The sequence below is a fragment of the Nicotiana tomentosiformis genome, chromosome 2 (assembly GCF_000390325.3).
Source record: "Nicotiana tomentosiformis chromosome 2, ASM39032v3, whole genome shotgun sequence".
In the NCBI taxonomy this organism is placed as follows: Eukaryota; Viridiplantae; Streptophyta; class Magnoliopsida; order Solanales; family Solanaceae; genus Nicotiana; species Nicotiana tomentosiformis.
Genome location: NC_090813.1, coordinates 28,434,561 through 28,448,380, shown reverse-complemented (window position 1 = coordinate 28,448,380; position 13,820 = coordinate 28,434,561).

The window sequence follows — 13,820 nt, the reverse complement described above, 5'->3', positions numbered from 1 at the left end:
TCATTTAATTAATTATTTGCAGAGGAAAAAATCCAAAATGAAATTAAATTCCAATAATTATCAAGCCAGCAAATTCACGAAATTTCATAAATAATCAAATAACAATAACATCACATTGTCATATAATAACAGAGTCAACAATAAGGGTTTAGGCACGAACAGTAGATAATTAAATATATGCCAATAATTATCCAATTTACTACCCAATATGCTCAAGACTTTAACGCAACAAAATTTGCACATATAAACCAAGTACGTACTCGTCACCTCGCATACATGGTTTTCAATTACCCAAGTTGCACATAAGACTCAATGCCTAACGGGAATTTCTCCCACTCGAGGTTAAGCAAGACACTTACCTTTTGAAGTTAGGCCGATATTTCAAAATAGCCTTCTTGCTTGAATTGACCTTCGGGCCGTTCAAATCTATCCAAATTAATTATATAACTTCATTAAAATTCATCGGAAATAATTTCGGATAATAATACGTCGACTTAAAAATTTATTCCAAAACATCAACAAAAGTCAACGCGGGACCCGCCTCTCGAAACCCGACATAATTTTCATGAAATCCGAACACCCATTCCGATACGAGTTCAACCATACCAATTTTATTGAATTCCAATAACAAATCGACCTCCAAATCTTAAATTTTCGTTTTTGGAAGATTTTACAAAAATCTTGATTTTACTTCCACTAAATCCGAATTAAATGATGGATTCAAAGACATAATCATGAAAATTAATCAAAATTGGATAAGAATCACTTACCCCAAACACCCACGCAAGAATCTCTCCAAAAATCACCTTCTACCAAGCTCCCAATTTGATTTTGAGTTATGAACTCAAACCCCCGTTTTTGGGACTTTTAATTCTGCCAAGATACACCTTCTTCGCGTTCGCGACCATTCCTTCACGTTCGTGAAGGCCAAAAATCCAGCTGCCTCCAATCCTTCTTCGCGTTCGCGTGACAAGCGTCGCATTCACAAAGGCCAACTGCTTCTGCCCCATCATTTCCTCTTCGCGTTCGCGAAGTCCTCGTCGCATTCGCGATGACCAGCTGACTAACTCCTTCGCGTTCGCGTTCGCGAAGGCCAAACGACCCCAGGCCCTTATCTTCCTTTTCTTCTTCGCGTTCGCGTTGCCTGGGCTGCATTCGCGAAGGCTTGCCCTGCTCCTTCTTCGCGTTCGCGTTCACAGCTTCGCGTTCGCGAAGGACAAATCATCAGCCCCTCAAACTTCTCTTCGCGAACGCGGGACTCCCTTCGCGTTCACGAAGAAGGAAACCAGACTTCAGCAACAGCAGTCCAAATAGCTCCACTTTGGTCCGAAACCATTCCGAAATACACCCGAGCCCCTCGGGACCCCCGTCCAATCATACCAACCAGTCCCCTAACATTACATGGACTCATTCGAGGTTTCAAATCACATCAAATTACGTCGAAAATACAAATCACACTACAAATCGAACTTATAAACTTCAAAAAGTTCCAACTTCTAAAACTCGCGACGAAACCTAACAAACCAACCCATAATAACGTCAAATTTTGTAGGCAAGTCCCAAATAACATAACAGAGTTGTTTCAACTCTCAGAATCGCATTTCGACCCCGATATCAAAAAGTCAACCCCGTGGTCAAACTTCCCAAAAATTCGACTTTCGCCATTTCAAGCCTAAATTGGCTACAGACCTCAGATTCACAGTCCGGACACGTTCCTAAGTCCAAAATCACCCAACGGAGCTAACGGAACCGACGGAACTCTATTCTGGAGTCGTCTTCACATAGTTCTGACTACGATAAAAATTCTAAGGCTTAAGCTTCCATCTGAGGGACTAAATGTCCCAAATCACTCCGAATCATTCGTAATTCAAACTCGACCACACACGCGGGTTATAATACATATTATGAGGCTGCTCGAAACCTTAAGTCACTGAACGGGGCGTAAATTCTAAAAATGACAAGTCGGGCCGTTACATTCTCCACCTCTTAAACAAACGTTCGTATTCGAACGTGCTAAGAATCTTTCCGAGGACTTTAAATTATTGAGTATATTCTTACACAGATACTTGTGAGTGATTTTACATTCCCGCAATTTAACACGGGCCCGACAATACCATCTCAATTGAGATTATTTCTTTTATCCATACTTGAAAACTTTAAGACCATTCTCTTACGCTCCAATATTTTCAAAAATGCCCGATTTCTCACAAAAACGCACAGTATTAGTCTCAACTGCTATAGAAACTCGTGCCTATGCACATATCAATAGTGTTGAAGTAATTCAAAACTTTCTCTGGGGTGTTACATTATTTCCCGCTTAGGATCATTCACCCTCAAACACATAACATAATTTATCTCTTCCCTTGCAAATCTCAATCTCCCAAATTTTACTAACTCCCAAATTTTTCAGAAATTTCGGCAGAGTCTCTCCTGTAATTGGGCCTATCCATCTGCCAGAGTAACACCCAAACAACTCCTAACAACATAACCACAACCCAACAAAATATCACAGGGTATATATCAATAACATTAATCTCAGCATTGCCTGATCGTAATGATATTAGGACATGAAGCACATCATATGTATGCTCATCACCACATCTCTGGTCTTAAAAGTTGTTCATAATTAATTCCAACATTATCAATTAATCTCATATTAACCATCACCTCATTTCGATTTTTCACAATACTGGCAACAGAACGTGAGGCATGAAGACCTCATGATTACTTACTCGGATTAATGAGTCACATTTAACGCCACCTGGGCACTCACCTCATAGGCTATAACTCAATATTTACAGCATAAAAATAGATGAATATGAACAGAAAATATACAAGCATTATCAAATAAGCTTAACAGGCATGACTCCCTATTAATATTATTGCACAAATTAAATTTCACAAGGGAGAATCTTAAACTCATAAATATTTCACCACAAGTACCCCGTCCTTATATAACTTCCATCACGGCTTGCAGCCCAGTTTAAATATTTCACATCATATAAAAATGCGAGGATCTCGTCCTCAAATACTAATCACCAGTATTTTGCACATTGTGCCCACTGAAATTTCAACTTTCCTTTCTTTCTTCTTTTCAATATATTTCATAAATAATTTTCACGACATATTATGAACCCTCCTACCGGTAAGGCGTATAATTCATAAAAATTGGAATCAATATTCCTAAGCACATTAAACCCAATGTAATGAATATTAAAAATTACTTTTGGACTTATAGCCCTCAATGGTGTACAAAAATAAAATAACAGACACGGGCTCACATCTTTAAATCTCCCAACAGGGATACACATATAAGTGGGTCACAAATTTATGAAGCTCGCCCATGAGTGGAGCATAATAGGAGGATTCACCTCAATATTCAGAACCGAATCAAATTAAGGAAAATATCCTTTTATAAAAAAAATCAGGATTGTACCTGTAACGACACCATCTGGTGTATTGGCCTCAGCCAAATCATAATGATCAAATCAACGGGTCAGGCCTCCACATCTTAGGCGCCCACTACCCGTTTGTCCTCCACCTCTAGCTGACTGTGCATGTGGAGAATCAACTGGAATAAAGCTTGTAGCTGGAGTGTTCTGATGAAATCCACCCCTCCCAAGTCTGGGATAATCTCTCATGATATGCCTAGTATCACCACACTCATAACAACCCTTCATAGGTCGCGGCTGATCGTATTGAGTTTGTGCCAGATAACTGGAATAACCACTGTAAGAATCTCGTGTCGGTGGTGCACTGTAAACTGGAACACTCCGAGTAATCTGATGTGCGGACTGAGCTGACCGGCTGCTCGAGCCTCCGCTATAATGGGTTCTAGCTGAAGAGTAAAATCTACTGAACCCTCCAGATCTTCGAGACCTTTTGGCATCCTTAGACCCCCTTTCCTCGCCTAAAACACCCTCAATCTTCCTTGCAATCTCCACTACTTGCTGAAATAAAGCATCAGTTTGTAATTCTCGAGCCATGCATATTTTGATATCATAATCAAGCCCCTCAATGAATCTGCGGACCCATTCTCTGATTGTAGGAACCAAGATAGATGCATGACGGGCTAACTCACTGAACCTGATAGCATATTCTGACACTGTCATAGTGCCCTGACGCAACCGTTCAAACTCTGCGCGCTACGCATCTCTGAGAGTCTAGGGAATAAACTCTTTCAAGAATATTTCTGAAAATTGAGCCCAAGTTGGTGGTGTGGCATCGGCTGGTCTACCTTCTTCATAGATTTGCCACCACCGATACGCTGCGCCTGACAGTTGAAATGTAGTAAAGAAAACTCCGCTCACTTCCACAATACCCATGGTACGGAGAATACAGTGACAATTTTCCAGAAATCCTTGGGCATCCTCTGTAGTTGTACCACTGAAAGTTGGTGGATCATATTTCTTAAACCTTTCAAGACTCTTTTGTTCTTCTTCTGATGCCTCGGGCCTGACCTCAGGCCGAACCGAAATAACAAATTGTACCGGTAGTACACCCGAAACCTGACCAACGTGAACTTGCTGCTCTGGAGTTATGGTAGGAGTCTGAGCTATTCCCCCAATCTGCAAAATATTTGGTGCAACATAGATCAATCCTGCCTGAGTTAATGTACCAAACATACTCAGGAACTGTGCTAAGGTCTCCTGAAGTCCGGGGGTAACAACAGGCGCTTCTGGTACCTGTCCCCCAACTGGAGCTACTAGTGGCTCCTCAAGTGTTGTTCTGACAGGTGCTCTAGTCGCAGTACGTGCCCTTCCTCGACCTCTACCTCGGCCTCTACCTCGGCCCCGGCCTCTACCTCGGCCTCGGCCTCTTGCAGCCCTAGCAGTATGTGCGGATGCCTGCTCATCTAACCCAGTAGCACGTGCCCTCACTATCTGTGAAAGAATGGAGATACAAAGGTTCAAATTCCAAATTCAACAAATTCCGCACGACAGGAATGAAAGAAATGGATATTTCCTAACAGTTCTGTAGCCTCTCGAAGATAAATACAGACGTCTCCGTACCGATCTACAAGACTCTACTAGACTTGTTTGTTACTCGTAGAACCTATGAACCTAGAGCTCTGATACCAACTTGTCACGACCCAAAATCCCACAACAGGCGTCGTGATGGCACCTAATCTCTAAGACTAGGTAAGCCGATTTCTATAACATTTTGAAGCCATTTTTTTTAATTCTAACAGCGGAAATAATTACAATACACAACCTCCCAAGACTGGTAGTACTGAGTCACGAACTCTAACTGAATACATGAAATGATCACGAGGACCGATTATACAATACTATTTAATTACAAATTAATAGTACAATGAAATGAAAAGACTCCAAGGGACTGCGACGACCAAGCAGCTCTACCTTAAATCCTTATGATCGGTTTAACTCTAATCAAGTCTGATAGCTTCAGTACCTGGCTCTGCACACAAATGTACAGAAGTGTAGAGTGAGCATACCACAGCGGTGCCTAGTAAGTATCAAGACTAACCTCAATAGAGTAGAGACGAGGCACAGTCAAGACACTCACTAGTCTAATAACCTGTGAAATATGATATTCAAAATAATAGAAAACAAATAATAATAATAATAATAATAAAGGCAGGATAAAACAACCAGTGATATGCACAACAGACAACAAGAATACCATTAATATCACTCAACAATTAATAAACACAATTACACCCAATTAAATCAAGCCCTTCAATAAATGTCTTTCACATAGTTCTTCCAGATAACTCTCTTTCAAATATAATTTTCTCAAATAATTATTTTTCAAATATAATTCTTTCAATAAATCTTTTCAAATACAATTTTCTCAAATAAATATCTTTTAAAATACAATTCATTTATATAATACTTCCTAAATAAAAATCCTTCCAAATAAATATTTTGAATATAATTCTTTCAATTAAAAAGTCACCATGTGACACCTCATTTCAAAATCATCAAAATACGGGTCTCAACCATTTTCATATTTTTCGTAAATACGGGTCTCAACCCATTTTTATATTTCTACGGTACCTCGTGCCCATAATTAAATCATCATATTTGCCCGGCACCCCGTGCCCTCATTTTATATCTCAACTACACGGACAATTCACATGCCAATATCCCCATTTTATATCACAATTCACGGCACTTCGTGCCCACATTTCATTTCATAAATCGCCTGGCAATAACCACAGGCTCCCAAGTTCAACATAAATCAGATTATTATCAATTTACTAACAACAAGACAAGTTGCACAAGGTATAAAAATAAACACAAGAAAATCACAACATCACATGAAAATTGACAACACCACAACCCCACATCATCATATATCGTCCATAACAATAGCCACCCTTATCGCTCCTATAGCCACCCTTATCGCTCCGCCCAAACAATATCAATAGCCACCCTTATCGCTCCTATAGCCACCCTTATCGCTCCGTCCAGACAATATCAATAGCCAACAAACACAACAGTGAAATGCCACCCTTATCTCCCCAAAATAAAAACTTACACAACACAATAATTTACACGGGAAATTATCACAACAACATAACAAAAATTAATTCATATCACAATTTGCCCAATGGCCACAACCAAATTTCAAAGCTACGACCAAGTTAATTAATTTCACAGCAAATAGCCAAATGCTCCACACAATGTGTACAACACCCAAAAATAATCAATAAAGATAGAAATTACTCAACATAAAGCAAAGTCTTCATAAAAGATCAAATTTTCAATAATTATATAAACACCTCTTCTTAAGCTCATTTAATTAATTATTTGCAGAGGAAAAAATCTAAAATAAAATTAAATTCCAATAATTATCAAGCGAGCAAATTCACAAAATTTCATAAATAATCAAATAACAATCACATCACATTGTCATATAATAACAGAGTCAACAACAAGGATTTAGGCACGACAAGTAGATGATTAAATATATGCCAATAATTATCCAAACACCCATTCCGATACGAGTTCAACCATACCAATTTTATCGAATTCCAATAACATATCGACCTCCAAATCTTAAATTTTAGTTTTTGGAAGATTTTACAAAAATCTTGATTTTTCTTTCATTAAATCTGAATTAAATGATGGATTCAAAGACATAATCATGGAAATTAATCAAAACTGGATAAGAATCACTTACCCCAAACAGCCACGCAAGAATCTCTCCAAAAATCGCCTTCTACCAAGCTCCCAATTTGATTTTGAGTTATGAACTCAAACCCCCATTTTGGGACTTTTAATTCTTCCCAGATACACCTTCTTCGCGTTCGCGACCATTCCTTCGCGTTCGCGAAGGCCAAAAATCCAGCTGCCTCCAATCCTTCTTCGCGTTCGCGAAGGCCAAAAATCCAGCTGCCTCCAATCCTTCTTCGCGTTCGCGTGACAAGCGTTACGTTCGCGAAAGCCAACTGCTTCTGCCCCATCATTTCCTCTTCGCGTTCACGATGACCAGCTGACCAACTCCTTCGCGTTCGCATTCCAAGCTTCGCGTTGCGAAGGCCAAACGCGAGGCCCCTATCTTCCTTTTCTTCTTCGCGTTCGCGTTGCCTGGGCCGCGTTTGCGAAGTCTTGCCCTGCTCCTTCTTCGCGTTTGCGTTCGCGAAGGACAAATCATCAGCCCCTCAAATTCCTCTTCGCGAACGCGGGACTCCTTTCGCGTTCGCGAAGAAGGAAACCAGACTTCAGCAACAGCAGTCCAAACAGCTCCAATTTGGTCTGAAGCCACTCCGAAACACACCCGAGCCCCTCGGGACCCCCGTCCAATCATACCAACCAGTCCCCTAACATAACATGGACTTTTTGAGGTTTCAAATCACATCAAATTACGCCGAAAATACAAATCGCACCACAAATCGAACTTTTGAACTTCAAAAAGTTCCAACTTCTAAAACTCGTGCCGAAACCTATCAAACCAATCCAGAATGATGTCAAATTTTGCAAGCAAGTCCCAAATAACATAACATAGCTGTTCCAACTCTCGGAATCGCATTTCGACCCCGATATCAAAAAGTCAATCCCCCGGTCAAACTTCCCAAAAATTTGACTTTCGCCATTTCAAGCCAAAATTGGCTACAGACCTCAAATTCACAGTCCAGACACGTTCCTAAGTCCAAAATCACCCAACGGAGCTAACGAAACCGACAGAACTCTATTCTGGAGTCGTCTTCACATAGTTTCGACTACGGTAAAAATTCTAAGGCTTAAGCTTCCATCTCAGGGGCTAAATGTCCCAAATCACTCCGAATCATCCGTAATTCAAACTTGACCACACACGCGGGTCATAATACATATTGCGAGGCTGCTCGAAACCTTAAGTCACTGAACAGGACGTAAATTCTAAAAATGACAAGGCGGGTCGTTACAGATAATGGTACTGTTGGGTATTTATGATAGTTTTTAGAACTTGTGGGTATAAGTCATGTTTCATATTTTTTTTCAAAATAAATTTGGGAAATATGTTTTGAAAACTGATGTCCAAACACATTTTCATCTTCAAACCAAACTTCACCCAAATCATATTTTTCAGAAAAAATTTGGGAATCTATGGCCAAACGCTAGCTAAGAGCTTGTTTGGCCAAGTTCCTGGCAGGCAAAAAGTAGTTTTTTGGTTTTAAAAAAGTACTTTTTTAGAAATTTGAACTATTTGGCGAAGATCGAGAAGAGTTTTTGGGCAACAATAGAAGCAGTTTTTCTGCTTTTGAGAAGAAGCTACAAATTCTAGTTTCTTCCAAAAAGTAGGAGTAGAAAATTAATATTTTCAAGATAAAAATATCCTTATCATAAATTTATATTTTTCAGATTATCCCTGATTAATTTAAGCTTGTCCTTTCTATTTTTATTTCTACCATCTTTTTCTTGTATTTTTATTTTCAATGAATTCCTTTAAAAATACAAGACACGTCTTCTACTATTATGGAGGCGTCGAGTAATAAAAGTAGAAATGGAATTTTGAGAAATGTTAAAATATATGAGTGACTTTATTTATTTTTTCATAGTGGATTTTCGGTAAATAGTAATTTATGGAATAGGTTTTTAACTTATGTTGAATGGTGTATTTTTATTATTTAAATTATGCAAAAAATAAGTATCTTATACCATATAATCAATACTATTGATTTGGTATAACTATAAAAATTATTGGTTAAAAAATTTAATGTATATGATTTTGCTTTTATATTTTATATTTTAATTAAATAAAAGCTAAAAATTACATTAAATTCTTTAATAGTAAATATTTAAATTTATTTTTCTCTCTTAAATAATTATAAACCGAACCTTCATACTATCTTTTTATAATTTGACACTCAAAAGTACTTTCTAGAAATATTGGCCAAATACAATCCGCTTATCAAATAATACAAAAAGCACTTATCAAATGAATTGGCCAAACACAAAGTATTATTCTCCAAAAGTACTTTTTCAAAAAGTACTTATGAGAAAATATTTTTTAAAATAAGTATTTTTTGGCAGCTTGAACAAACGGGCTCTAAAACATCTTGAATTGGTTCACTTTTAGAAATGTTAAATGTGGTTAAAAGCAAAAAAGAAACATGGATCAATTGTATGCAATAAATTTAACTAATTACATTCTAAAAGAAATTATTAAATAATAACTACTTTATTTTTATGGATAATATATTCAACAATTTCACCGTTTATTTCTATGGTTATGATTTTTCGTATTCCCATATATGCATTAACATTCAATTTATTTATTCTATTTCTTTAATTATGAATTTTAAAGTGTTAAATTTCTTTATATTTGAAGTTTCCTTAGATTTTTATCATGGTAAAAATGTGGTCATTGTTCTCCAATGGAGGATCACTTTATATTTGCCACTATAGTGAACCAACTAAAAAGATCTTGAAAATTCAAAGGAGGATCAGCTCTCAAGCTACTAGGGTAACAATGTGAAAAACAATTATGTGGAGTGCAGTACTAGTGAGCAAAAGGATTGGTACGGTTTTGTGGAGAAGTTATACTTAAGTTGTTAGAAAGCTCTTATGCACAATTATATACAAACTAGTCAATTTACCAGCATTTCTCACGGTCTATAAAAAAAATATAAATGAAAATTTATTGTTAAATTTCTTATAATTAAAAAAATAATCTTGGTTGTTCAATTTTCTCTTTTCTATTTTTCGGCCGTAACATTATCAACTGTAATGTAATTGCATTTCTAAGGTTGATTACTTCTTTCTAAAATCTTTCAGACTTGCTTTCTCTATTTATCTTCTAGACTTACTTTCTCTAATTTTATACACATTAAAGCATACACTTTATTCCTTTGCAAGAACTTCATCGGGCTAGTTTGAAGATTTAAATTAAGGGATTAAATCTCTTTTATCGATGAAAATAAAATTGAATAATTAATTATTAAGGTAATATACTTTAATAAATGTTAACTACTAGCATTGATACGTTGTGCTATTTGCCATATTTTGATGATATCCTACATCATGCCACAAAATGATATCATCCCTATTAAACAATTTGATTTTGAAAATAAAAGATATATATGAAAGAAATTTTGTATATACTGAAACTTAAAATTCAACCCAACAAATAATTCTTCTATGTATTGATAAAAATTCAACACAAGGTTTAGTGTTCTATTTTTATAATATCTTTGCAATATCCTTCATTTTCATTTTTTTTTCTCTACTTTTGTATTTGGAGTATTTTTGAATTTTCAAAATAACGCAATAAAGGAAAAAGAGAGAAAATGTAATCCTTAAAACACTAAACGAATATTGAGAAAATATCATTTTTGCGATATTTAATCAATGTTCACCTCAACATTTAATTTTTGTTGTTGTATTTCTAAATATTTTTGTGATATATTAATTCGAAGAACGCAAAATATATGTTCTGTACCAAACAATCAAGGCAAAAATACACATAAACAAATTATTTCTCAAAAATGAAAAACAACGGAGAAGAAGCTGAGAGTAGGAGGAAGATAAGTCATTAATTCTAACTCCGCTCTATAGAATCTATCTGATGATATATTTTCATATTTTGCAGGAGAAATAATAAAATGTACAATACACTCTCAGTTATAAATAAAAGTATCTATACACCAGTAGGAATCTATTGACCCAATCACATTGTCACGACCCAAAATTTCCACCTTCGGGACAGTGATGGCGCTTAACATTTCACTTGCTAGGCAAGCCAACTTTAGAATAATTTTAACCATTTTTAACAATTTATTTTAATTAAATAATAAAGAAACCTTTAACCGGAATGATATATGAATTTAAATGTGCAAACCAAAAATAATACGATTTCTAAAACCATCCCAGAACTGGAGTCATAAGTACACGAGATTCTAGAATAATACAAACAAGGGTCTGAATAAAATAAAGTTGTCTGAAAGAAAGCATACAACTAAGATAAAGTAGGAGGGGACTTCATAGTTGCGAATGCCGTGCAACTACACCTCAAGTCTCCTCTGATAGCTGAATCCGAGCAATTCTACAGTATGCCGCTGGGACCAACTCCGAAATCTGCTCAAGAAGTGCAGAGTGTAGTATGAGTACAACCGACCCAATGTACTCTGTAAGTACCGAACCTAACCTCGACGAAGTAGTGACGAGGCTAAGGCAAGTCACTTACGTTAACATGTACGCAATAATAATAATAACAACAGGAAAAGAAGTAAGACTGGCAAATCATATCAATAATTGAAGTCAATTCAGCAGTCATAATCCTTCAATAAATTTTTGTTGCGGCGTGCAACCCGCTCCAACAATATAAACTTAACATAAAATCCGTTGCGGTGTGCAACCAGATCCAACAATATAATCTTTCAATTAAATTCCATTGCGGTATGCAACTCGCTCCAACAATATAAACTTTCAATAAATCCGTTGCGGCATGCAACCCGCTCCAACAATATAAACTTAAAATAAATATGTTGCGGCGTGCAACCCGCTTCAATAATATAAACTTAAAATAAATCTGTTGCGGCATGTAACCTGCTCCAATAATATAATTTAACAATTCTTAAATGTAAATATTCCAATAAATATCACATTAAATAAGAAATTATTAGGCAACAAGGCATACAATGATTATAATTTATTTGGGAAACAAGTAATGACAAGTAGCAATTAATTGTGGAAATCAGGGAGAAAATAGGTAATTTAATATTTAATGTGATAAATGTTAAGTAGCAATTAAGACACATAACTCAAATAAATATGTAGCAATTATAGCATGAATTCAAGACATAATATTGGGCAATGAATATGAGAGAAATAATTAATATAATAATTAATTTATTATTTAAAATAATTTATGATTATTAGATAAATATGCAAACAATCAACTTGACGACGTATAGGCACTCGTCACCTCGCTTATACGTCATTACACATGAAATTCACTTAACAAATAATTCAAGGGTTCTACTCCCTCAAGTCAAGGTTAACCACGACACTTACCTCGCCTCGCAACCAAATTCAAGATTTCAATAAACCTTTGCCTCGCGAATTGGTGTCCGAAAGCTTCAAATCTAGTCATAAATAATTCAATACACTCAACACGAATCGTAGGAATTAATTCCATATGAAATTACAGATTTTTTGGATTAAAATCCAAAATTCATCTAAAAAAATCAACAGTGGAACCCACGTCTCAAATCTCGAATTAACTCACGAAATCCGAACACCCATTCCGAGACGAGTTCAACCATACAAAAATTATCAAATTCCGACATCGGATTGTCTTTCAAATCCTAAATTTTCGTTTTTGAAAAATTTTACAAAAATCCCAATTTCTTCCATCTAAATCCGAAATAAATGATGAATATTGACATAGATTTATGAAATACAATCACTTGCGGATAGAGAACACTTATCCACGTCGAATTCGTGAAAAACCCCTTTGAAATCACCCAAATTCGAGACTCAAAACTCAAAAATGAGTAAAAATGGCAAGCTTTCGATTTTAAGCATTCTGCCTAGGCAAGTCGCATGTGTGAAGTGCGACTTTGTCTCATATTTCTAGGCAAATAAAAACTGCTACCAGCCTTTAGTAAATCGATCATAACTTTCCCTACAAATGTCCAAATGATAAATGGTTTGCTTTTCTGGAAACTAGAATCAAAGGGATACAATTTTCATGTTTTGAATATCTCCAGATTCCTTATAGATTACGAGATATAAGTTTCCAAAATCAACTCTGTGCATCAAAAATTTGCACACTGTTGTAGCCAAAACTGCAGTACTAGCCTTCAGTAAATCGATCATAACCTTTTCTAAAAATATCCAAATGATGAATGGTTTACCTTTATAGAAACTAGAATCAAAGAGCTACAACTTTCGTGTTTTGATAATCGCCAGATTCCTTATAGATTACGATATATAAGCTTCCAAAGTAAGCTCTGTGCATCAGAAATTCACACACTGCTTGTCACGACCCAATTTCACCTATAGGTCGTGATGGCGCCCAACACTACAGTTAGGCAAGCCAACTAATAAATCAAATATATATTGATTAAACTTTTAATCCAAGAAAATCATAAAATACCAAATTCTATCAATGCGTGTGCCAAGACCCAGTGTCACAAGTGCATGAGCATCTAGTAGATTATACAAAACTCCAAATACTGTCTGAAATGAAATAGACAGAATGTAAATATAAGAAGAGACATTAATAGCTGCAGAACGACTCAGAAAGGCAGCTCATCACTATGCCTCGGGATAGCGTGGATATGTGATGATAGGTCCTCCACTAGTACCTATCTCAGATCCTGCACAAAAAGTACAGCAAGTGTAGTATGAGTACGTAAACAACGT